Consider the following 24,160-nt stretch of genomic DNA (forward strand, 5'->3'; position numbering starts at 1 on the left):
ACCAGCACAGAGACACATACCAAGGCTGGATGATACTGCTGTAGTATGACCCAGGCCACTAAGCCATCCTCCCCCAATGACACAATTTCAGTACTGTATCAGCTCATCCAAGCCAGGACTTGCAGAGTGGGGACCTACAAGACCAAGAAGATATGGGAGAGGACCTAGTAAACTTGAGGACCTAGCAAACTTTTGCAAATTTTTCACTGCAATGGACAAGCTGTCCTTGGAGAACTGGAACACCAAAACCTGTTTTTTTAAAGATCGGAGTGGGGGTTAGATTTTGGAGATTTTTAGAGACTTCTGCTCTGGGGTAATATGCCGTGTACTCACAGCACTGTATTTCCGTTAGTGGAAACACTTGAAAGAGACTTCTTCTCTATCCAGCAACCGATATTTGCAAAAGTGGTAGGAATTTTGATATCTATGATCTTTGGCACTTCACCAGACTTGGCTGAAATGGGTAAATGATTCAAAGGGATAGAATAGTGAAGAGGAAAAAGCACATCAGGAGAAAGGAAGGCAGTATTAGCTTTTTATCTGTAGTGCATCAGAAATCGACATCCTTAGCTACTGACTGTGATATTCGTTAGCTATCGCAGGATGTGGCCTTGAAAAGCTCTTGAAAAGATAGCTCAGTAATTCCAGAGTTTCAAGATGATTTTGCCACTTCCACTTAGTATTTTCAGGAAAAGCTAGCATACATTGAGAAAAGTGTTGTCTAAACTCTTTTCCTAGTTACAATTTTTGGTAACAGGAGGAGAGTAAACACAAGGTAATTGCCTAATTTATGACATATGTTCACGCAGGCAGCTGTGCAGTGAATAGACTCATTGAAAGTGTGTTTCAAAGCCAGGCACGAGATTGGTTGCAGAAAAATGAAGTTTTTGTTGGAAAGCATTAGCACTGGAACTAAATACCTGTTGTTCTCTGCCCATGGGAAGGCTGCTGCTTATCTCCCCAGCAGCGAGAAAGCAACCTAACCCAGCCAGCAAAACAGAAAACATCAGCGGGGGATTAATCAATAGCACTCAAAGAAGAGAAAATGTAGGAACAAGCTGTTAATACTGTACTTAGAGGACAGACCTGCTCTAGGAAGCCACTTTCAAATACTCTAGGATAAGGCAAAAAGGCTTTTAAGATCAATTAGTCTTTGCAAATGATCCCTTGTGATTGAGTTTCCACAGGGAAGGTAACACACAGGTTGTGGTGGGAAACGGGGGCACCTCTCCATCCTCTGAGTCTCAGCAGGGTAAACATGATGCTGGGACAGTAGATATGTCAGAGCCTGCACCAGGCAGAAGAAAAAAGACAAGGAAAACTGCTGATGTTGCAGCTGAGGGGATTGAAAAATTGAACTGACTTAAAGCAGGTCACTTCCACAGAGCTTGCAAACTGCCTTCAAATTATCCAGTCAAATGAGTGTTAGATAAGCAGAGAGTCTTTTGGGGCCTTCAGGGGAATTCAGACAAGAGGGTTATTCAGCAGCTGGGTGATGACTAAAACTTTCTGAGGTACGTGGGGGATAAATCATTGCTGCAAACTGAAGGTTCAGCTGGGACTGAGGGGCAGGCTGGCAGGCTGCCTGAGGAAGCCCAAGTTGGCTGAGCTGAGGCAGGGGCAGGGTCCACCCTGCCCAGCTACCACATCCCCAAGCTCTTTGAGGAAGCTGATTTCCAGAAGGGTTTCTTTGCTTGGGTTTGTTTTTCAGCCAGGTTTCCTAAGTGGCTAGGAAATCCCCTTACGCAACCTGTGCATGACTGTACCTCTCCCCCTGCCCAATAATTTTTACCCCACTAACCCAGGGCTTTCAGAAGTCCAAAGAAAGGTTTTTCCTACACATGCTGTGAAAATGGGTAGGCAAGGAGAACAAGGTATTTGGGATCAAAGCATTTGAGCTTTGATCATGGGGTCACAGTCCTTCTGTCTCCTCCATAACACCAGAGGAGAGGACCATTCTCTGTAGAAAAACTAGGGGATGCCTACCCTCAAACAGACATGAGATTGTGGAGATGGACAGAAGATGGAGAGCATTCCCATTTGGTGAAGATCATCTCTGCCTGCAGCCAGGCTGGACCTTCTCTGAGACCCTGGTGAACACATTGAGGTTGTGTGGCAGGAGAGGGACCTGGAGGGTACCACATCTTTGGGCTGTCACAGGACTATGACAGGAGATAGCATGGCTGGAGATGAAAAGGGCTCCTGGTGACAGGAATCTGCCTTCTGCCAGTCTGTCACTGCAGAGCTGGGCAAGCTGCCCATTCTCTTATGCTTCCAGTTCTGGCAAAAACTAGGGTACAGGTCTGTCTCCATGTTGGGCTCTGAAATCCTCTGAAGGAGGCAGAGTATGTGCATTAGCCATCACAAACCTATCCTTGTGACCCTTGAAAAGGGAAAGTGCATGGTTTCTCCTGCAGCCAGCAGTTAGCAGTGCCACATAAATCAGCTGATGATGACTGAATGTACATCGCTAAGGTTAATGAAGGACACCGAAGTCATCACTTCCCCCTTCTCTTTCCTATCCTCTCCTTGTCAAAACAAAGATCTTCTTCCTGTGCTATCTGAGAACCACAGAATAATTCAGGTCAGAAAGGACCTCTGGGCATCTTCAGTCCAATCTCCTGCTTTAAGAAGGGTTATCTTCAAAGTTTGATAAGGATCTTACCCAGGTGACTTCTGAATATCCCCAGGCGTGGAGGTAGCACAGTGTCCCTGTACACCTGTCCCAGCACTTACCCATTCTCAGAGTGAAAAATGTCCTTTGCTGTGCAGGGCACCATAACAGAAATGTTCAGACTGTTGTGAATGGGGATGTTTTGTGTGGATGTACCAGAAGGAACAAATGGCAGGGGAAGGGCTACACAAATGGGGCGTGCTGATGGCACCAAGCAGAACAAGTTAGCAAGATCCCAGCACATCTCCATGTACCATATCAGAACACCTGGGAGACAAAGGCCAGTGAGTAAAACTTGGTAACTCACAGACATGAGGCAGGATGGAGAGATTCCACAAGTGGCACGCCTTGTCCTCCATGGCTTTGCAGGGAACCCTGGCCAGACAACTTAGACATAGGTGTTTTGGTGCTGAACTGGTAGGTACACACTTATTGCTGTTTGTCTGCATAAAAGTCTGAATGCAATGAGTGGCAACACCTTTTGTTTCAGTTTTGTTTTACAATTTAATCAAATTTCCCCCTACAAGCTCTCACATCACACATTACTACACTGTCCCAATGTCATTTCCTACAGCCACAACTTGAGTTTGTTGCCTCATCCTTTCACAGTGCACCTCAGAGAGGAAACTGTCTTCTCTATAACCTCCCCTTAAGCAGCAGAAGACAGCAATTATATTTCCCCAAGCATCTTCTTTCCCAGGCTGGTCAAACCCAGCTCCCTCAGCGTTTCCTCATATGACTTGTGCTCTCCGCTGGACCTGGTCCAGTTTGTTGGTGTCTCCCTTGTACTGTGAACCCAAAATTGAATACAGTGCTTCAAACAGAGGGGAATCATCACTTTCCCCAACCTGCTGGCTTTGCAAGGAACCTGCAAGGCATGTACAGGAGGACACCAACTCCCACTAAATTTAGTGACAGGTGAATCAAAGTCATTTCAAAAAAGACTGATAGTCCTGCTCTCTCTCCCTCCCCCCACCATGTCTTCAGAAATCTCATCTGAGAATAAGCCAACAAATATCTCTTGTTATTTGCCAAATATTCGGCTGCAAGAACAAGCTCCTGCACCTTTGGCAGCTGATGTAGTGAATTATTTGCTGATGTTGTGAACTAACGTTCCTCACTCAACTTTGTGCCTACTCTGCTATGTCTGATAAATTGGTTCCCACATCTTCATGACTGCTGAGCAAGAACTGATTAGGAGAAAATATAAGAGAAATGAACAATAGAAGGTTCCTGCTGGTTTGGAGATGAAAGGGTGCTTTTAAATCATTAAGAAAAAATGTTGGGTTTTTTTCTTGTTTCGAAGCAGGAGCCCAGATCAGCTTTTAATTATTTCCTCACCCCTACAGCCTTCATTGGCAAGCTATTCCCCTGGCTGATTGAGCTTGTGGTCCAGAAGTGAGAGTAGGAGGCTGCAAGACAGGATGTATGGGTTCCTTTCTGAAGTCTGACCCTGTCCTGCTGTGGGAAACACGGCTCAGTCCTGCTCCTGATACGCCACATTTGCAGATGTCAAGGCTGAGTCTGCCTGAGCAGTGGTTTCATACCTGAGCATGCATCACCCCACCTGTGGTTTCCCCTGCACTTACCATTATGGCATTGTAATGTTTCCTTGTCTTATGGTAGTGTCAGGAAGACTAGTTGATGTTTGCTCAGTGCTGGACAGATGCAAGAAGAGGAGAAAGATTCCCTGCCAGCTCTTCCTTCTCACTGAGCAAATATAATTCTCTCATTATGTTTTCAAGCCCTGCCAGGATCCGTTGTGCATGTCTTTGCCTCCTCATCTCTGGTGGCCCTTGCAGACTAAGGTCCCAGAGCACAGCCTCTCCACCCAGCACAGCAAGAACCTTCTCATGGGAAAAATCAGGGCTCTTAAAAAGCCCTTCTTTCTCACACCTTGCTTCTGTGTCCCTGAGCTCCACTTTGGACAAGCCGAGAAACATCCTCATACCCCAAACTGGCCATCAGCCCTGGGACACAGAAAAGTAGCCCTCAGCCCCGGCTCACACTGCCTTCCTCAGACTGCACTTGGGCTAAAGCAAGCAGCACCATGTCCCTTTGTCTGAGACAGTGGAGGGGGGGATTGAAATTGGTGACATACCACCAGAGGTGACACAAACCACAGTGCCAACCCAACTGGGTGCAGTTCAGCCTGGCTGCCACTTGCTCTGTGTACACTCTGCAATATAGCAGCCTTTCTTCTGTGGGTGGCCAGCCAAGAGCTACACTAGTTCAAAAGCATGAAGCTGAGCCAGGACCTGCCGGCAGGGACATCCCATTCATTTCAGTTATGGTCCCGCTGGGTTTTGCATTCTTCATGCTGAGAATTGCCTGCATTTATTGAGCATCTCCTGATGCCTCCGAAGTCCAGTCTGAGCTGCCAGACAGTCTGCAGCTGTGGCTGCTGGATCCAGCAGATCCTTTCTGCTGTCTGGGCACAGATCAGGGTGTAGCACATGCACAGCTTGTAGGAAGCACCAGACAAAGTGCAACCAAGCTGGTCACTCCTGCAGCCTCATGATGCTGGTTATGTCAGAAGCTCTGGTTTTGCGGCTATGTCCTGTGGTAGGCAGACCTACACTTCTTCCCACCATGTCCTGAACTTCTCCCCAGCTGACACTCTTTCATGTTTCGATTTTCTCTAACACCTTCTTCAGCCATAGCCTAAGAAAAGGACACACTGGTCTGCCCCACACTGCTTCTCAAGAGATCTGTAGCCATTTTTCCAAGCCAACACTGCCACAGTGGCAAACACTGCAGTTTTAGTGAGCCCCATGGGCAATAGCCACCGTTCGTGAAAGCAGAAAAGAAGCAGCCAAGCGGCATCACAGGTCTGCACAGCTGAGCTACTATTTGAGAAATGAAGAGAGAAATTCCATTTTATGTGACCCTACCTTTGCCCTGCTCCACTGCCTCTTCACTGCCTGGAGCGTAGGTGTTACAATGGGTTCATCCCCAGGAATGAGAGGCAGGTCCGCTCTAAACTCTGCTCTCTCACACAGCCTGATGCCTGCAAAAATCCACGTTGCTACCAGCTGAAACAACTGGTGCTGAGTGCTGCACCTTCTGAGGATCTTCTGGGTTGCAGACCAGCAGGAGCGCCCCAAGAGCAAAGGGGGAGCAGGGATATGAAATGAGCAGCATCGCTTCAGGAGAGCAAGGCACATCTGGCTGCAGCAGGGAAAAGGGGATGAATAAATGCACTTGCTTCCAGCTAAAAGCTGACTTTAGTGAACAGCATTTGACTTGATGCCAACCCCAGAACTGGCAGATGTTGAGGAAAAAAGAGCAATACAACAACAAAAGCCCAAGGTGAAGCATTCCCATAGTCGTAGAGGGAAGTTTCACGAGGCCTTGACCCACAGGATGTTTTTAAACTTTATCCTTTAACATAACCAAAAAGAGGGCAGCCAGGAAATAGGAATCTCAGCAGTTGAGGGGACGTTCATCCAGCCAAGTTTTCAGTCCTAAAACTATTCCCACGAGGTAACTTCTGGGATGATCCACCATAAGCAGCCTTTCTCCATCCCAGAACCTCTACTGAGGCAAGGCTCCTGCTGTTGTCAAACTTCCCAGCTTCAACAGAAGACAGCAGTATGAGGCATCAAGGAGAATTTATACAGAATGCACCCACCTCTTATGACCAGCGAGCTTCCTCCCAGCACCATTGCCTAAGTTCATCCACCAAGCACAGCAGCACACTCTGGTCACACCACTGTGTCGAGCAGTAAATCCAATTCCTGCTTTTAAGAGGGAAAGGGTTTCTGCAACACATTGTGGTGCCTGGCCATGGCTTGCTAGTTAACATGGAAGTGGTTGCCATGGCACTGTGAATTATGAAAATTCCTGGGCTGAGTAGGATTAAACGCTGGCCTCCTGAAGACCAGGCTCTCCTCACCAGGCACCTCTCTGGCATTTATGCTGGGCCCTTCTCTGCTTTGCATGTGCCCATGTGAGTGCCAAGGGAGCAGCTCAGGAAGTGGTTCAGGAATTATGCGGTCCTGTGCTAAGCACAGGAACCCCACAAGCTTATTTTGCAGGGAAACAGGTGTGTTGCAGACAGAGACATTACACATCTATAGGTCTCCCTCCTTTCAAGCATCTCTTTTGCTCATCGGTTTGTTGACAGCTCAAGGTCAAGGCATAAGGATGACGCCCTCATCTCTGTGCTAAGTTCTCCCTACATTTATTTGTGCAGGAAGCAGAGATTTTGTAAGCAATGCTACAGAGCATCTCAGTCTCCATGTAATGGACCTAGGAATGTTGTCAGAGTATGAAGGGATGCAACAAGGAAGGCTAAGGCCTGCTTGGAGTTAAATCTGGCATGGCATGTCAAGGACAATAAGAAGAGCTTCTTCAAAAGGATGGCTAGAGAAAATGTGGGCCTGCTGCTAAATGAAGTGGGTGCGCTGATGGTGAAGGATACACAGAAGAGTTCCTGAATACCCTCTTTGCTTCAGTCTTTACTGGCAAGGCCAGCCCTCAGGAATTCCAGACCCTGGAGGCAAGAGAGGAAGTCTGGAGAAAGGAAGACTTTCCCTTAGTCAAGGAGGATTGGGTTAGAGATCATTTAGGCAAACTTGATACCCATAAATCCATGGGCCCCGATGGGATGCACCCCTGAGTGCTGAGGGAGCTGGCAGTTGTTATTGCTAAGCCACACTCCATCACCTTTGAAAGGTCATGGAGAACAGGAGTGGTGCCCAATAACTGGAGGAAAGCCAGCATCGCTCCAGTCTTGCCAAAGGGAAAGAAGCAGGATCCAGGCAACTACAGGCTGGTCAGCCTCACCTCCATTCCTGGAAAGGTGATGGAAAAGCTCATACTGGATGTCATCTCTAAACATATGGAGGACAAGAAGGTTGTCAGTAGTAGTCCACATAAATTAACCAGGTGCAATCATGCTTGATCCAGCTGATAGCCTTCTATGATGGAAAGACTGGCTGGGTAGATGAGGGAAGAGCAGTGGATGTTGTCTGCCTTGACCTCAGCAAGGCTTTTTACACTGCCTCCCATAACATACTCACAACTAAACTCAGGAAGTATGTGTTAGGTGAGCGGACAGTGAGGTGGATTCGGAACTGGCTGGCTGGCAGAGCTCAGAGGGTTGTGATCAGTGGCACAGGGTCTAGCTGGAGGCCTGTAGCCAGTGGTGTTCCACAGGGGTCAGCACTGGGTCCAGGTCTGTTCAAATTCACCAGTGACCTGGATGAAGGGACAGAGGGTACGCTCAGCCAGTCTGCTGATGTTACAAAACTGGGAGGAGCGGCTGATATCCCAGAAGGCTGCGCTGCCACTCAGCGAGACCTGGACAGGCTGGAGAGCTGGGCAGAGAGGAGCCTGTGAAGTTCAAAAAAGGCAAGTATAAGGTTCTGCACCTGGGGAGGGACAACCCCACGCACCAGTACAGGCTGGGGCTGACCTGCTGGAAAGCAGCTCTGTGGAGAAGGACCTGGGAGTGCTGGTGGCCAGCAAGTTGCCCATGGGCCAGCAGTGTGCCTGTATGGCCACCAAGGCCAATGGGATCCTGGGGTGCATTAGGAGCATGGCCAGCAAATTGAGGGAGGTGATCCTCCCCCTCTGCTCTGCCCCGGTGAGGCTGCACCTGGAGTGTCCAGTTCTGAGCTCCCCATTCAAGAGAGGCAAGGAACTTGTCCAGGGAGAGGAGCTAGCAAAAGACTACATAGATGATTAGGACACTGGAGCACCTCCCCGATGAGGAAAGGCTGAGAGAGCTGGGCCTCTTTTAGCCTCGGGAAGAGAAGACAGAGAGAGGATCTTATCAACATCTACAAGTATCTTAAGGGACAGTGTCAAGAGGATGAGGCCAGGCTCTTTTCAGTGGTGCCAAGCAACCGGAGAAGGTGCAACAGGCGCAAACTACAACACAGGAAGTTCCACCTGAATGTCAGGAACTTTACTGTGAGGGTGACAGAACACTGGAACAGGCTGCCCAGAGAGGCTGTGGAGTCTCCTTTTCTGGAGGCATTCAAAACCTGCCTGGACATGATTCTGTGCAACCTGCTCTAGGAGAACCTGCTTTAGCATGGGGTTGGACTACATGACTTCCAGAGGTCCCTTCCAAGCCTGACCATTCTGTGATTCTGTGACCCCAAAAGCTCTCAAATGACCCTAGCTAAGAGGGACTGGTGACCAGCTGTTGTTTCAGAGTCATGGGGTTTAAGACACATGGGGTGTACAGTACTAAACAATCTGCCCTCCTGCAAAATCCATCACTGACCACCTCTGTGAAACCCTCAGTTTCTTTCTGACCAATAATTTTGCTGTGTTGATTTGAAGATTTCCAGCAATGGAGAACGTACTCTCCAGCTACCCTAGATGGCTGATTACAGTGGTTCACAGCCTCCACCAGTTACAAACAGGAGGGCATCTGACTGAGTTTGAACGTATCTGGCCTCAGCTCCAGATCACTGGGTGCAGTTCAGTTTTCTCAGTGTGGCTGGAGTGTTGTCACCCCTTGGCACCTCTTTGCATAGGCTTTGTTCGGGTCAGCTCCTTCACTTCTGCACTTCACCACTGTTTTGGGCACAGTGGTGTCTGGTCATCCTCACTGGTTAAGAAGAGACCTTTGTCCCTTGCTCTGATCCCTTTGATTTCCCTCAAGGCCATATCTTACACAAGATCTGCTCAGATGTTCAAAAACACAGAAGAGCCACCCCAGGGCTGGGCAAGGCCACATCAGCATCCTGCTTCTGCCAGGCAGGTTTCTCTAAAAGAAATCATCATGAGGGTGCAAGACAGACACACAGATCCTGTGGATGCTAATATCTGGATGTATTTTTATTAGAACTTAACATCATGTGCTGTCAGTTTCCAGCAACCCCCACCACACACATTTTCAGTGATCCTGGTAGTGCCAGCAGACTGGGACCTCAGTTCCAGTTGTCCTACTTTCTTGTTTGTTCATGGGTAGAAGCAGGTAACCTGTCCCCAAAGCATCTCGTCCTTCCAGTGAAAGACTGCTTTCAGCCTGGAGACAGACATTTTCACTGCGTTCAGGTCCAGCATGCAAATTGTTCTCTCCAGGAGCATCAGACCCCTTCAGCACTCTGGGCATCTGCAGCTCCCTGCGCTGGAGGTTGGTGGTGTGAAAATCTGTGTCTGCCTTGTCCTCGAGTCCAAACCCTAGGCAAGTGGGTGGTTGAATCGCTGCAATAACCCCCACAAGCACAAATACACACAAACCCCATTAAAAGCCTTTTGCATGACCTCAATGACCTGCCAGCTGGAGACCTTACCCCAGTTTCTCTCGCACATCTCCATGGCCATTTCATCTCTGTTGTGGTTATTTCACCAAAACTGTTTTCTGATTTAAATTGAACCTGCTCCCCAGTATTCAGTGCTGTCAGAGAAGCCGCTTTGTCTTTCAGCCACCAATTTCATGGACATTTTTGATATGCCAGGTTCTGCCAGGTGGGACACCACAGGATCCCTCAGCAATGGAAGAGCTGAAGGGATGATCCACGTCATGGCTGAGCTGCAGCCGGATCTCAAGAGGATCAAGAAAGGGAACACTAGCGTGTGAGATCTGACAGGTTCATAACAAACCCAGCTGGCTGGCACACACACCAAGCCCAAAACACCCCAGGCCACCCCCCTCCCACCCTCCTGATACCATCACACCCCTCTGCATTTAATTAAAAAAGGATTAAAGCAGGCTGTAAGGACGTGGGTGACGGCTGAGGTCAGGGGGTGCCTTGCAAACCTATGCCAAGCCCCGCAGCTGGTGCTGAGACAGTGGGCTGTCTGGTGGTGATGCCAACTTCTCCAAGACTAAGGCAGGTCTAATCTGAGACCCAGGCAACTTATCCAGGCTGCTTGCCTCTTGTAGTGCTGCTTTGTAAGGAGAGCTGCAGGGCAAGGATGGGATCGGGGGTATAGCAGCCTGCAGGGAAACACTTATGCTGATGGTAAGAGAGCAAGCAATGGTTATGGCATTCCTCTGAGGCTCTGCACTGTCCTGTTGGCTCTTCCCACATCTTGTGTTTGGCTGTGTCTCCTTCCAGAGCTCACACCTTTATCCCACACAACTCATGTGCAGCCATCCCAGACCTGGCAGTGAGCTTTGGCTTGGGCAAGCAACTCTGTCACAACAGTGCAGGCCATTCCAGCCTGTTCTCTGTTTCCCAAAATATGAATGTTTCACCAGGGCAGATCTCAGAGGCTTTTTCCAGCCAGCCAGATGCCAAGCAGGTAGGTCCTTGCCAGATCCAGCCTCACAGAAAGCCCTGGGAATGTGCCTGTGGATGACACATAGTGCCAAGGAGTCCCCCATTTTACCTGGCTGGAGGAGCCATGGTCATAGATGGCTGGAAGTCACTTCCACACAGGGGTTAACGCTGGGATTAAAGTCTCATCGAGTTTCGCCTTCAAGGGGGACATTTATTCACAGGAGGGTGGAGAAAACCTTAGCTGACTGAGGCCATGCAGAGGTCTCTGAGAGCAGTCGATGGCATACGTGGGTAGCTCTCACATGGAGAGAAGCAGAGGGCAAATCTCAGCAGGAAGGGTAGGGGCAAATGGTGAGACTGTGAAAGCTGGAATTTGCTAGCACAGAAACAAGGACATGGGTCCAGGTCTGAAACCTACCCCTGAGTGAGAGCACACACTGTGTGGTGGCAGGAGAAGAGATGTCTCAAGCTGATGGATGGACACTACTGCACCAGTGTTCCTGTTGGGAGCCCTTGGCTTCTCAGCTTGTATTGCTGCACAGAGTACTGACCTGCAGGATGCAAGTTCACCCCTTCTCAGCAGCTTCATGGCCCTCCCAAACCTATAACATAGGGCCAGCCCCTGCAGGGAGGACAGGTGAGTCCATGGTATGTAAGCGCTCCCCATTTCACCCAAATCATTCTCACATCCCCGAAAGCATTTCAGTTCAGCTGCAAACCCACTTTTTTCAGAGTGGCTTGTCCATAACAAGCTTGAAAACCTCAAAGAAGTTCCTCATCGTTTTTTTAGCTCTTTCTGCTATGAATTTATTGCCTTCCTGTCCATAGCCTAAAAAAGCCCTGCTCCCCTCAGAGCAGGCTGCTCTGTGCAGGATCTGACCTTTCTTATAAATGCTGCCAGTCCCAGTGACCTCAGTAATGGCTGCTGTCCCCTAACCAACGCATCATCCTGTCACCCAGCCCTGGAAAGTTTTCTCCCTTCTTACCTTGCACTTGCCAGGGACTGGCTGATTCATCCAATATCTGCCTTAGGCAACCCACGCAGCCACTGATGATTGAGTTACTTAACAATTAAGCAGAGCCTTAAATCTTTGCAGCACTTAACATGTACTGACTAATTAATCGAAGCACCTATTTGAGGTAGGTTAGTTCAGTCTTGTGTGTAGCTTCCAAACATGCCCACAGCTGCCTCGCAGGTCGAAAGCACAGGCAGGTCTATAACAGTGATAGGAGGCCCACCATCCCTATTGCCCACACCTCCTAGGGACCCATGCAGCATTGCCCCTCTGCGTCGCAGGACCTGCTGCAACTACAGAGGTCACTGGGCCCAGGGAACCATGTCTCAGAAAGCTTGAATGGGCTTTTCTTCTAAATCTTCTCTGTCCCTGCATGGCTGCTTTGTTCCCTGGCTCTCCCACCACCAGTGGGGCATCCTGCACATCCAACAGCTGAAGCCAACTTGCTCAGACAAGCAACAGGCCAGGCTGCATGAGGCTTTGCCAGACCTCAAGCACAGGTAGGAAAAACCTTTCCCTGGGACACAGCTGGTAGCCAGCCACCAGCCTCGTTGATGCCAAAGAACAAATCTGGCCTTCAGGACAGTGACAGGAGAGCACAGCATGCTGCCCTGCCACCCCCTGCTTAAGTGTCACCCAGAGGGAGCCAGACTTTCCCTGCAGCCTGCCTATTCACACAGGCTATCTCAGCCACATCAAAACCCACGTCCCAGTCTAGGCTGTCAGAGGGGAATCTGCCTCTCGCGTGGATGAGTTGCAAAGGAGCTTTGCGCAGATGAGCAGGCTGAGGAGATGCAGGGACACACCCCGGGGTTACTCAGACAGTCCGTAACAGAAGTCATTACCTAGGTGACTCCTAGTCCTGGGCTTCAGGAGAGGGAAAGGGGGGTTTGCCATAGCTAAAGCTACGGGTAGAAACTCAGAGAGCTGAGTTGCGTTCCCAACCACACAAGTCTTGGGGCCTGGTCCTGAGCAAATCATGTGACTTTTCCCTTTTTCCTCCAATACAGTCACTTTTCACCTAGCTAAGACTAAAGGAACATTCCCTGTTCTTGTGCCACACAGGTTCCCAACCATTAGCTAAGGCCAAAGCAGCCATTAAAACTCCTGGCCATGCCATGGTCCTCTTGCATTTAATAGTACAGGTTCCCCCCAGCACAAGGACAGAGACCCCAGAGGTACATGATGTTTTTTGACTCCCTGCCACCAAAAGGTTTCAGCCCATTTGAGTCCTCCAAGTAGCTCATGCCCTTTCCCTGCCTCCCTGTCACCCCAGGGCTTCAGCACGGTGATATCCCCCAACCCTGACAGGCAGGTGATGAGACTTGAGAAATGCTTGATGCAAAGGACCTGGCAGCAGAAAGGCACTTTGTCGACCTGGGGGGTCATGAAGAAGCCAGCCGGTAAAGAGTTTAATCTGAACAACCTTGCTCAGAAAAGCCAGGACCAGCAGAGTGAGGATCTGCTCAAACTATGTGGACTATATAACAGAAGGTGCTGGCTTGAGTCAAAAAAGCATCAGCATGAACATTATAAAGGTGTCTCTGCTGCTCATAATGGTACCCTTCATGTGCCCTCCATCTCATGCTGCTGAGGACAGGGTTTCTGCCTGCCCTGTGGATGTACCATTTGCTTGCTTTTTAACATGTGTCTACTACCACCAAATGCAGAACAGAAACTTCCTCTCCCTGTGAAATTTGCCCCAGAAAACCCTGAGTTGTAAAGCAGAGGAACTTGTAGACCAACACTTTACCTCTGGGTCGTAAACCATCACATATATTAGCAGTGAATATTTTTTTTTTCCTTGCCTGAATTATGTGCTGATCTCATTCATCTTGGGAAAAGCACAGGGTGTTCTCATCCAGGCTATACCTGGCAAGCTGCATACACTGTGACAGAGGGAGCGAACTTCTGAGCAAGCTCTGCAGTGGCTGCTGTCGGGCTTCTTGTGGTTTATTTCTTGAGCGAGAGGCCGGCTTCTTCACCTGGCATTCTTGAGAGAGATGAAGGGTAAGTCAGCAAATCAGCTTCATGCACTGCAAACATCCTCTGCTTTCAGCCATGGCAGAATTAGCTCAGGTCGGGATTTGCTGGTAGCTGGGTGAGAAATGTCTGCAGGGCTTTCTCCCCCCCACCTCCTCTGGAGGGAGAAAACAAGCAATCGTGTTTAATATGCTGCATGGAGGCAGTTGCAGGAGCTGTAGTACCCGGTATGGCTCAGCAAGCACTGCCGGGGAAATCAACAGGGAACATTCCTGATGCGATTTTAAACATCGGCAGAAAATGCGAGCTAGCAACACCGAATTCAATGGGGCTGCACAAAGCCAAGAGCAGCGACAGAAGCATGAGCTGCCTGCCCATGCAGCAGGGATCCCACACGCCACAGAGCGAGCTGTTCACACCAATGTGTGGGCTGCTCAGTCGGTCGCTCGGTTTGTTGGTATATTTGCTAACGGTGACATTGCTTTGACACATCAGCTGGTAAGCCCGTGTCTGGATGCCTCGGTGTCATGCAGGCACCTCTGTTTCAGCCCTGGGGACAGCAGCTTAGATCCGCTGGCCGGGGTTAAAAATTAATCACAGCTAAGCTGTTCAAAGGGATCCGCGCTGCCGCCAAGCCAACGTGAGTGCTCTGCGCCTGCCAGTGCAGGTGGAAGTTGCATGCCTGGCTCCAAGGGGGGATGCAGCTCTTGCCGGGTGACTGCCGAAAAGCGCCCCTGCTCTGCCAGCTCTCTCTGGAGCCTCTTGCCTTGCTTGCCTGGGAGAGGACAGAAAGAGGGCATGTTGCGGGATTGCTGCAGCCGGTGGGTGCTGCTAAAGGCAGTGTGTGAGATTAAGGGCTGTACATGAGCGTAAAGATACCGCAGCAACCCCTAGTTTAAGAATAATGAATACTGCGGGTCTGGCTACTGCAGGAAATGTCCCCTTTGTAAATCATGCTGTTTGGAGCAAGAAGAGCAATTAATGCAGATTCTGCTGTAGCTCATTTTGGTCGGGTTGATTTGGGAAGAGGATGTTTGCTGGCAGCTAAAGGAGGCAGCCTGGGAGACTGGTTAAGACGCAGGATTACCAGACCAGGCTGGTGTTTCAAAATGGTATAATAATCTCAAGGCAGGGGAACATGGTTCAGTATGATTTACTTTCTGAGACAGTCAGGAGGGGTGAGACCTTAGCTTAGAGGGCTCTTCTTACCTTGTTTTTTTTTTTTCCCAAAGACAGAGCCTGTTTTGCAAAGCCCAGACACCACAATGATGGGCACTGCTGAAAGCAGTTATCTTGCCTGCCATCTGAATGCCAGGCCTTTTCAGAAATAATGTTTGTGCAAGCAAAACAGCCCAGTCACAGAGGAAATTTTTAATGCCCTGGTTTTGTGCATGGGTGTGTATGCATCTGTGTCTGGGGGAGGAGGTGTGAACTGTTCGTTGCACCCCAAATCTTGTCTTTGCAGCCATAGCATTGCAGTAGCTGTGATGATGGGTATTACACAGGCAGGGCTGTGCTCTTAAAAGGACAGCCTAGCTGGGTGTAACACAGTGATCGTTCCTGGTGCTTTCAGTGCTCACAGTCTTGGGCATCTCATAGTTAAAGCTGGTGCTTGTTTCTCGAAAGCTGGCATCAAGCACCCAGTGCTATGAGTGCACGGATACAGCAAGGATGTGAGGTCTGAGTTCATACACAACTCCAACTGGGGCAAAGTAGTGAAAATGCCAAGGAGGGCAACTTGGTAGTGTTGATTTGGACAGGATGGAGATTGGAAAGGAAGGCAAATAGCAACAAATCCTCCTGGAGAGGAGGCGACCAGGGACCAGAATGGAGAGACAGCATTTGTGGTGCTGGGACAGCTCCTGGGGTGTGGAGGGGCGAGGGTGTGTAGGCACATGTGCATGTGATGGCAGGGACTGCTCCCTGCGCTGACCCATCTCTGTCTGCACTCACCAGCCAGTGCATGAGGTCACAAATGAGAGATTTTGTGTGTCTGCAAAAAAAGGGACCTTTGCTCCTTCCCCACTTCTCTATTATAAACTTCAGATTCAAACACTGCTTCAGCTCTCCTTCCAGAAGGAAAAGAGCAGTTTCTGTGAAGGCTGATTTTTTAAAAGCAATGGCATAAGGAACCTAAAGCACAACCTTCCTCCTGCATAACTTTACTCTGTTCTAATTCCCAGTGGCTGCTTCAGGACTGATCATGACCAAACTATTCAGCAGTGTAAGGGTGCTTCCCCTGCAGAAGCAGCAATCTGCCATGGATTGCTACTTCATTTTCCTTAACTACAGGTTTTACACTAAATTTATGGTCTGTATTATTTTGTTTAATATGGTTGAGGACAAAGGACCTTCTGTACCAAGCAACCATATTAAGTCATGCCTATTAAACTTCACCCTGTGAAACCAGAGGGCCTAACCGCTGCAGGCTTTGGTGGTAGTCATGCTGTTTCTAGCCTTGAAGATTACAGGAACCTAGTGTAGACCAGCATCAGTATTGTCAGAAAGGCTGGAGGTCTGGTAGTAGGAGAGCAAGAACAGTGCATGAGGGAAGGCTTCCAGCTCTCTGGCTTGCAGGACGCTTCCAGCTGTCTTTTATTTTCAGCCTTCACCTAAGGTGGAAAAGGAGATGGGGGGGGGTGGGGGGGGGGGGCGGGGTTGTCCCTTCACAACTTATTGATAGTTTGTTATGCAGGGATTGAAAGGAGTCTCTGGCTAACAACTGGGCATTCCTGTCATTTATTTCCTCCAGCAGCTAGTGCTAATTCATGATCTGAATCTCCAGGAATCTCTTCATCCTCTTCTGAAGCATGGTCACTGCTTTGCTTGGCAGGGATCAGAAACCTAGTTATAATCTGCTAATAAAATGAGTGTGGCATTTTAGCCCTCCCACCTTCCCCCCAAGAAGGGACCAAGCACCACCAGTAAGCTGATCTTGGCTGAGCTGCTCTCCTGGACTGACATCCACAGGGTGCCTCTCTCTGCCATGAAGGTCTGTGTCAATGCAAGCTGCTCTGAGAAGATGGATCCAGACCCAAAACTAGGTGAGGGCAAAGATCTCCAACACCCCAGGGCAAGGGGGATTAGATCACACGGAAAGCAATCACCTTGCCAGTGGCTGCACGCATATGCTGAAGCAACCACGTAGCCCACAGCTTCTATACAAAGACACTGACCTGAACAGCAGCCAGATCATTTTTTATGAGAATGCACCATTCTTGAGCAATTTTTCCAGCACATCCCACGCAAACAGGTTTTCCTTGAACACCACATGGCAGCATTTACCATCTCATGCCAGCTTTCTTTTTTTTCTAATTGTAAAGTGTGGGGGCTTCTCACGTATCACTTACCGTCTCTATGCTGGTGAGCATAGAGTCTGAGCATTGTATCCTTGCAGACACAAAATCCAGCACTAAACCTTTTTGATGCAACCAGTTCTGCTGAAGTCAGGCGAGATCCCATCTTTCTGCAGAAATCTGAGGCCTTTGACCTGACACCTATATACCAGTCTAATAACATGTCATTCCTCTTCTCATCACTGCATCAGCCTTCCCAGGAAGCCCATGTTGACTCTTCCCAGTTTGCATGCAGTGGGTTGCACTGCAGAAACGATGTTGATCCTTCAAGACTGGCACTAGCTATTATTGTCCATGATATTTTGCTAAATCAGCTAAATTCTTGGTGGTAAAAAAGGGACATGGAGGGAAAATGGATAGTGTCTGTAAAGTCAGAAGTGACATCCCACACACTTGTGGCCCAGTGTAGCCTGTGCCCACTCTGACCTGGAGTTTAAGCTACTGTGAAAACAGGGTATTTTTAAGGCATTATTTGGTCCAATTTATCAACTTCCACTGCACAACAGTACCTCGGGGCAGACAGGATGTATCACCAGATACATTAATTGTACTTCTTCGTTAGTGGCGAGTGATGGACATGTGCTATTTTGTTCCTAACTAAGAGAATGAAATAACCAGAATCTCTCCCTGCCCACATGGGAGAGCTGGAAGGATGATTCTAGGGGAGCACGTCTGCTCCCTGGCAGACAGTCCTTTTTAATCTGAGCTTGCAAGCTCATCATGTCCCTCATTTCTGTATGCAGGAGGGAAGGGGAAGCAAAAGCAGTGCTGCCTTTCCTGCTAGTCTGGCCCTTGGTACCCTGCACATTGACCTGACTTGAAGAGCAGGAGAAAAAGAGTATTTGGATCCCAAGATTCAAGATGATCTAATGAAAATTTCCCCTGTGTTGTCTCATTCAGCAGAAGACTGATATTCTAGTTCTTTCTTGACCCTGATCACCCTGAAAAGTCCTTTAATTTTAACCTGTCAAAAAAGGACTAAGGGATACAAAACTTGAGCGCCAAACAAAACAAAAAAAAAAATCAGCAGAAATTTAGTATTTTCCTTTATTTGTAATGTGATGCACTAAATAATGCTCATAAGTTGCAAATGCCTGGGGAAAACTGTTTTCATCATACAGTTTTACAAGGGAGAGAAGAAGCAAATCTTACAGTCATGCAAAGGTGGAGTGAGCCTTGTCCCTGTGCAATGCTGGAGGCAGACTGAATAACCTTCTAGATCTCCTCTACTTGTCCTGTAAGACCTATTTTGGGGTATTTGAGATAATTCTTAGCTAACTGTTAGGCACAGGAGCAGCTTCCAACTGGGATCGTGACTATCATTAGCTGGGAACTCCTGTGTTTGATTCCTGTGTTCACGAATATCAAGCAAATACCTGTTAGGAGAGGGAGGGAATGAGCCAGATTCTTCTCAGTTTGTGGTCCATGGGCTACTTGCCACTGCCAGAGGATTCAGTGTGGTTTGGAAGGGAGGAAAGGGTGTTTCAGATAACAATTCTCACATGCACAAGCTAACAGAGAAAACACTGATAAACACACAAAGAAAAACACAGCTTAACTTCGCTTTAACAACCCATGAAAACCACAGCAGCAGTGCTGCACAAGGTGGTCTCAGCATGCTTGCATCCAAAAATTAATTGGCCTCAAGAGTGAAAAAACGTTGATAACTGCTAATGCATTATGCAGTTCTCATCTGAACATCCTAAGCATCTGAATTTCGCCCTTAGTGAGCTGCATTAGGCTGCAGAGCAGCCTGCTATTGGAAAGCTTTGGCAGTAACGGCAGAGAGGCTGGATGCTCTTGGCATCCATTTTGACAAGTCTATTGTGCAGATGGGTTCACAGAGCTGTACTGGGTACCACTGGGAACAGTGGCCTCTTCTGCGACTGGGCAAGAGCTGTGGCTCTCTACACGTTGTACAGTATCCGCTTTGGCCTCCAGCACAAAGCCCTGTGAGCAACGAAGCCGGGACCACGTTGCCTTTTTGTATGAAGTCTGGGCAGACACATCCAGGTCACTCGCTCCAGACAGCATTCACGACCTGCATTTTTGCCATCTTCCAGTTGCCTGGAGGGGAGCTCAGTGCCTTGGCAGCAGCCCTGTTACTGTCCCCAGGGTCTCTGGGATGTGCTGTCTGCTGAAGCATGGCCGGAGCGTGTAGCAGCTCAGGCATTTGGGAATAGTCCACCACATCCTGCTTGGATGTGAGGCACCTCACGCCATGGGGCCTTTTGGGTTCATTTAGGCACACAGCCCATTCTCCACTGGCTGAAGGGAGATCCAAGAACCGGATTTAACTGTAGCTCACCCTCCCCTTCCTTCTCCTTGATCCTCTAGGAGGAATAAATGCAAAAGAGAATTAAGGTCATCCACGGACAAGGCAAGTCCACGCTAATCTCTCTGTGGAGCCTTGGTGGAGTCCAGCATTCGAGCTCTGGGAACTATTGGGAAATGGATAATCAAGCAGGAAAGGCCAGATTTTGGTAGCTGTGAAGAGGGGAGGCACACTTTACCCATGCCACAGAAAGAAAGGTGAGGGTTTCCTTCTGCTCCAGGCTTTGTACACTAAAGTACTGGAAGACAAAAGACTGTGCAACTTTTCTTGTTGGGCTAAGGGAAGGGAGGAGGGAAAACACAATGGCTCAAGAATGATTTTCACACCCACAGGGCAGCTCATTTCTGTACATACCCCTCCCATGCTTGCTCCCATGGCATTTTTAGTACTTGTCCTTGTATGCATTCGAGAGGGAAAGAAAATCTGACAGTACATTCTTCCAGCAGATCTTCCCTTTTTTTTTTTCCTGAGGCCAGCTATCCATCTCAAAAAAGACTTTTCTCAACCATCCTGGAGAGAGAACCGAAAGTGCAGGATCAGCTGAAAAAGATAAACTTGCTGCAAGCAAACCCGACACCCACTGCAACATCCAAGAGACCAGAAACTTCATTTGCTTTGTTTCTATACAACTGATCAATTGAAACCAATCAATGGAACACTGTGGGTTACCATGTTCCTGCCTCCACTCCGTGGGCTTGTGGTGCCGCCTGAACAGCAGATCGGAATTAGCCTGCACACTAACACACACACAAGCACACCCTCCTCCAGCGAGATCCCACGTCCTCTTGCACACTTGTTTTGGCTCTCAGTAAGAAAGGCCAGTTCAAAGCAATCATCCCAGGTGACAGGACGTATCATGGATGTCTATTATCTAAAGCTCAGCCTAGATAAGACAGAGATTTTTACATCCCTTTCCTCCCAAGCTTTCTCCCTAAATCTTCTAAAAGCACAGTGGGCAACAAAATGCGTTATCTGCCATGCAGACACGGCTCCTGAATGCCACCTCACACCTCTCTTTTGAGGTCCATGAATTTAGGCTGCAGTTGAACCTTGTGGATTTTTTCAAGCCCAGCTTCTCCAGCCCTGCAGGTAAATCTCTTACCTACCTCTCCCTTCCTCTGTTACTAAAGTACCTTCAATGGTCCCTGTTCATGCTTCGCTTTTACCCATTCAGGATACTACCATGGAGATTTTTCTCCTGACCTCTCCCTTTTGTCTTGCTTCCCAGCCTCTATCCCTCCACTGGCTCCTCCCATCCCATAGCATCAAACTCAGGTCTTCACTCTCAAAGCCCTGTGACTTCTCTGACCATGGCCATTCCCTCCAACAACCAGCCCACGATGGCAACCTCTGTGGACAACCTCCTCATACTTTCTACCACATCTTTGGAAAGGGCTCCTCAGAAACATCCAAAAACCAACGCCACATCAGTCCCCCCAGCCCCTGGTAGAAACCCATCTTTGCCCCCAGTATCTGCACAATGGTCAGATTGCCACAGACCATACTGGCAAGCATCACTTTCCTTCCCCATGTTCCCCTGTTTGCCTGAGTCCACCCATTTTCCTATGTCTCAATCTTGGAAAAGCAAATGTAAGGGTTTGTTGCGTAGCACAGCTTAGCCCAGCTGCAGCTTCTTGTCCTATGGCAACAGAAACCAGGAATAATAATAGCAAGGGGGTGACTCATTAAAACCAATAACCTCAATAATTAGGCTTACTTAACTTTTCCAATTGTATAAACAACTAAGGAAAAAATATCTTAATCTCTTCCAGTATTTTTTACTTTTCCAGTTTCTCACACAGCAATTGTCAGTATTGGGTACTTGTCTCAGTCAAATTTCCTCTCTACACAACAGTAAATTCATAGAGTGAGGTGAAACATTTGCTTTGCCCACATTCTGTTAATGCTAAAGACTCTCCAGCACCTCTTTGCTTCTGAGCAAGGATAAACCCAGCTGCAGCCCTGCCTTGGTGCCGACACTGTTCCAGCTGCCGTTGCTATAGGAAAAAAAAACAAAGGCAGAACTGTCCAAGTTTTGAGTTCCTGAAAAATTTGTTTAAATCAGCAGGGATAGAATCTGGATGCAAATTTCTCTCCAGATCTGATGCTCAGTGAGTGCATCTCTGCCATCCACCACTGCATTCAGCTGCTGCTGGTTGAAGTTGTACCTTGGACGCAGCCTCTTCTCTGCTACCCCTGCTACCTGCCCCTCTCTAAATGACTCTTACCTGCCCATTGCCTTTTGTCAGGGGCAGAGAAGGAGGCATGGACCAAGACAAGAGCTGTGCATGGGATTAAGAAGCCATCAGAAGTGGGAGAACACTTGGGAGAAGGAACCTGCGGGACAGATGGGCAGGTAGCCTGGGGGCAGTGGAGCAAAGAGGCTGGGACAAGGTGGCTCGTGAGATAAGGAGCAGTGCTGGTGGCAGAAGGTGAAAGAGAGGAGACAGGGACCCAGCAAGAAAGTTATGAGAGGACGGGGCTGAAAAGAGGATGAAGGGACCAAACTGGGAAAAGAGGAGGGCTTCAGACCCCTGAGCAGAGCCTCTCACTCCACTCCTCTTCCTCAGTCCTTCACCTTGCATTTCAGGCACACCAGGACCTTGTGTTCAACTCTCTTTTTTTAATTGCAAAAGATCTCAGCATCCTGCAGCTCCCAGGCACAGTGGCAGCAGGAGAAGCTACTGAACCAGCACTGCCCTGGAACTGGCTGCTTAGATCCCAGAAGGGCAACTGCCCTGATGTCAGCACTGGGGAAGCCTTAGTGTAGACAAGACCTCAAGAATTTGACCTCCAGGCTGTCAAACCCGCCCTATAGCCCTCAATGCCCCCAAAACACCCAATGAGTACAATAATACAGTGTTAAAAATGGAAAGTGCTTATGGAGAGACATCAGCTTGCTTTGTTAGGCAGTAGGCAGTTGTATGTCCTGCAATTCCTTTTGATGTAAATGTGTGAAATTACACATTTATTGCAAGATTCAAATGTAGCCATGGCAACATGATTATCAAACAGTTGCATATGGAAGTGTAAATCCATAGATTTCTGGTTGGTGAGATTAAACTGCCCAGGGACAGGGCTCAATGTACACCAAGCCCAGGCTCTTCATGTCCAAAAGGAATCAGCTCTGGCTTCGGTGCCTGGGAAAAATTCATTTCTTTGCATTCAAATTGTCTCCATTCAGCTGGGCTGACCACCAAGCAGATGCGGAAGGGTAACTGTACAAGTTGATACCCTCAGCAGAGATACATCATGCACCTTCTTGCACACTGCTACACAGGGCAGCACTGTCTTCAAGGCTGGTTTAAACAAACTCCTTTGCTCAGCCTTGCAAGGGCCAAGGAGAGTTCAGCCAGAAGCTGCGTCTCTGAAGAGTGGGTTTAAGTTACACTTTGAGCAATCATCAGGCTGCATTCATAGATTTACCATGCAAGAAAACAGGCTGGGCAGCCAATGGCACCGTGTTTGGAGCAGCCAGGGCATTCCCCCACCCACGGTGTGTTCATGTGACAGCGATCTGGTGACATCTGAAGAGAGGACAGGAAAGCTGGCATGCGTACTGGCTGCAAGTAGGAAAAGGCTGCGCCCTTACAGCTTCAAAACTGTGACCTTGCCGGCCATGCCTTGAAAACAGGGCCCATAAATTAATTTTCCACAGCCCCCAGTTACAGGCTGAGCCATAGTATTGCAGCCAAGGAAAGTCTGTTGCAGTCTTCTGCCTTCTGCCCTGGGCATGAGGCAGGCTCCAAAACCTCACGTAGCAGTGTTTGTACATAGACTGTTTGTACATAGACTGTGCTCAGCTCTGAGCCCTGTTGTGTCTGGAGTGATGAGTATATCAAGTGGGCTGTGAAGCAACCGCAAAGCTGTTACTAAAAGAAAAAAAAAAAAAAAAAAAAAAGGAACATGAGGAACATGCACCCCAGCACGGAGGCAGGACAGTGGGGAGGAAATAAAAGTTTTAAATGGACACACAAATTTTGGCAGAATTTGGATGTAAATGAAAACAGAGTAATGGAAGTGCAAATTTGTCCTTGTTTTGCTTTTCTCCAGAGACTTGAGGAGGCTCTTTCACAGAGAAACACCAAAGCAGGGCACGGTCCTCCAGCAGGCACCTGGGAGGTATTCACAGCCCTGAGGTTTGGGTACCTGAGGCAAGACCCCTGGCATCCCTCTGTAATCAACAGCAAAGCAGGTTACACCTAAAATGTTCAATGGCAATGCCCACAATCTATCATATAGAAATTCACAGGGTGGCTTCCTTGGTAGGATGTTCCTATAGTTAATTAACCTCTGATCCTTATTTCCAGTGGGAACATCTCTTGTTTCTGTCTCTAGGAAATAGCTCTTGCAGCACTTTGCCTAACAGATTAGACAGCCTGCTCAAACCTGGTACCTTCTTCTGCCACAGGTATTTCTGGGGACAGATCAAATCCCTTTTAGCCTTCTCTGCTGCAAGGCAAACATACCAGAGCTCCACCAGACTCTTGTTTCCAAACCTTCTCAGTATGTGAAATCCCACATCAGCTGCCTTCCTCAGTTACTTCCTCTGTATGGTGAGGTTTTATAGCAGAACCTCTTTATCTTTGCTCAGAGACTATTTT

General features: G+C 48.5%; 1 protein-coding gene across 1 annotated transcript in view; it reads left to right on the top strand.

Annotated features, from left to right (window-relative positions):
* Nucleotides 1-13,614: 13,614 nt before the first annotated feature.
* The window catches only part of SLC45A4 (solute carrier family 45 member 4), a 90,281-nt gene continuing 79,735 nt past the window's right edge, over nucleotides 13,615-24,160 (top strand). The window contains exon 1 of the mRNA XM_056333030.1: nucleotides 13,615-13,892. The gene's annotated coding sequence lies outside the window, so the exon portion shown is untranslated. The remainder of the gene's footprint in view (nucleotides 13,893-24,160) is intronic.

This window comes from Falco biarmicus, chromosome 3 (genome assembly GCF_023638135.1).
Source record: "Falco biarmicus isolate bFalBia1 chromosome 3, bFalBia1.pri, whole genome shotgun sequence".
Classification (NCBI taxonomy): Eukaryota; Metazoa; Chordata; class Aves; order Falconiformes; family Falconidae; genus Falco; species Falco biarmicus.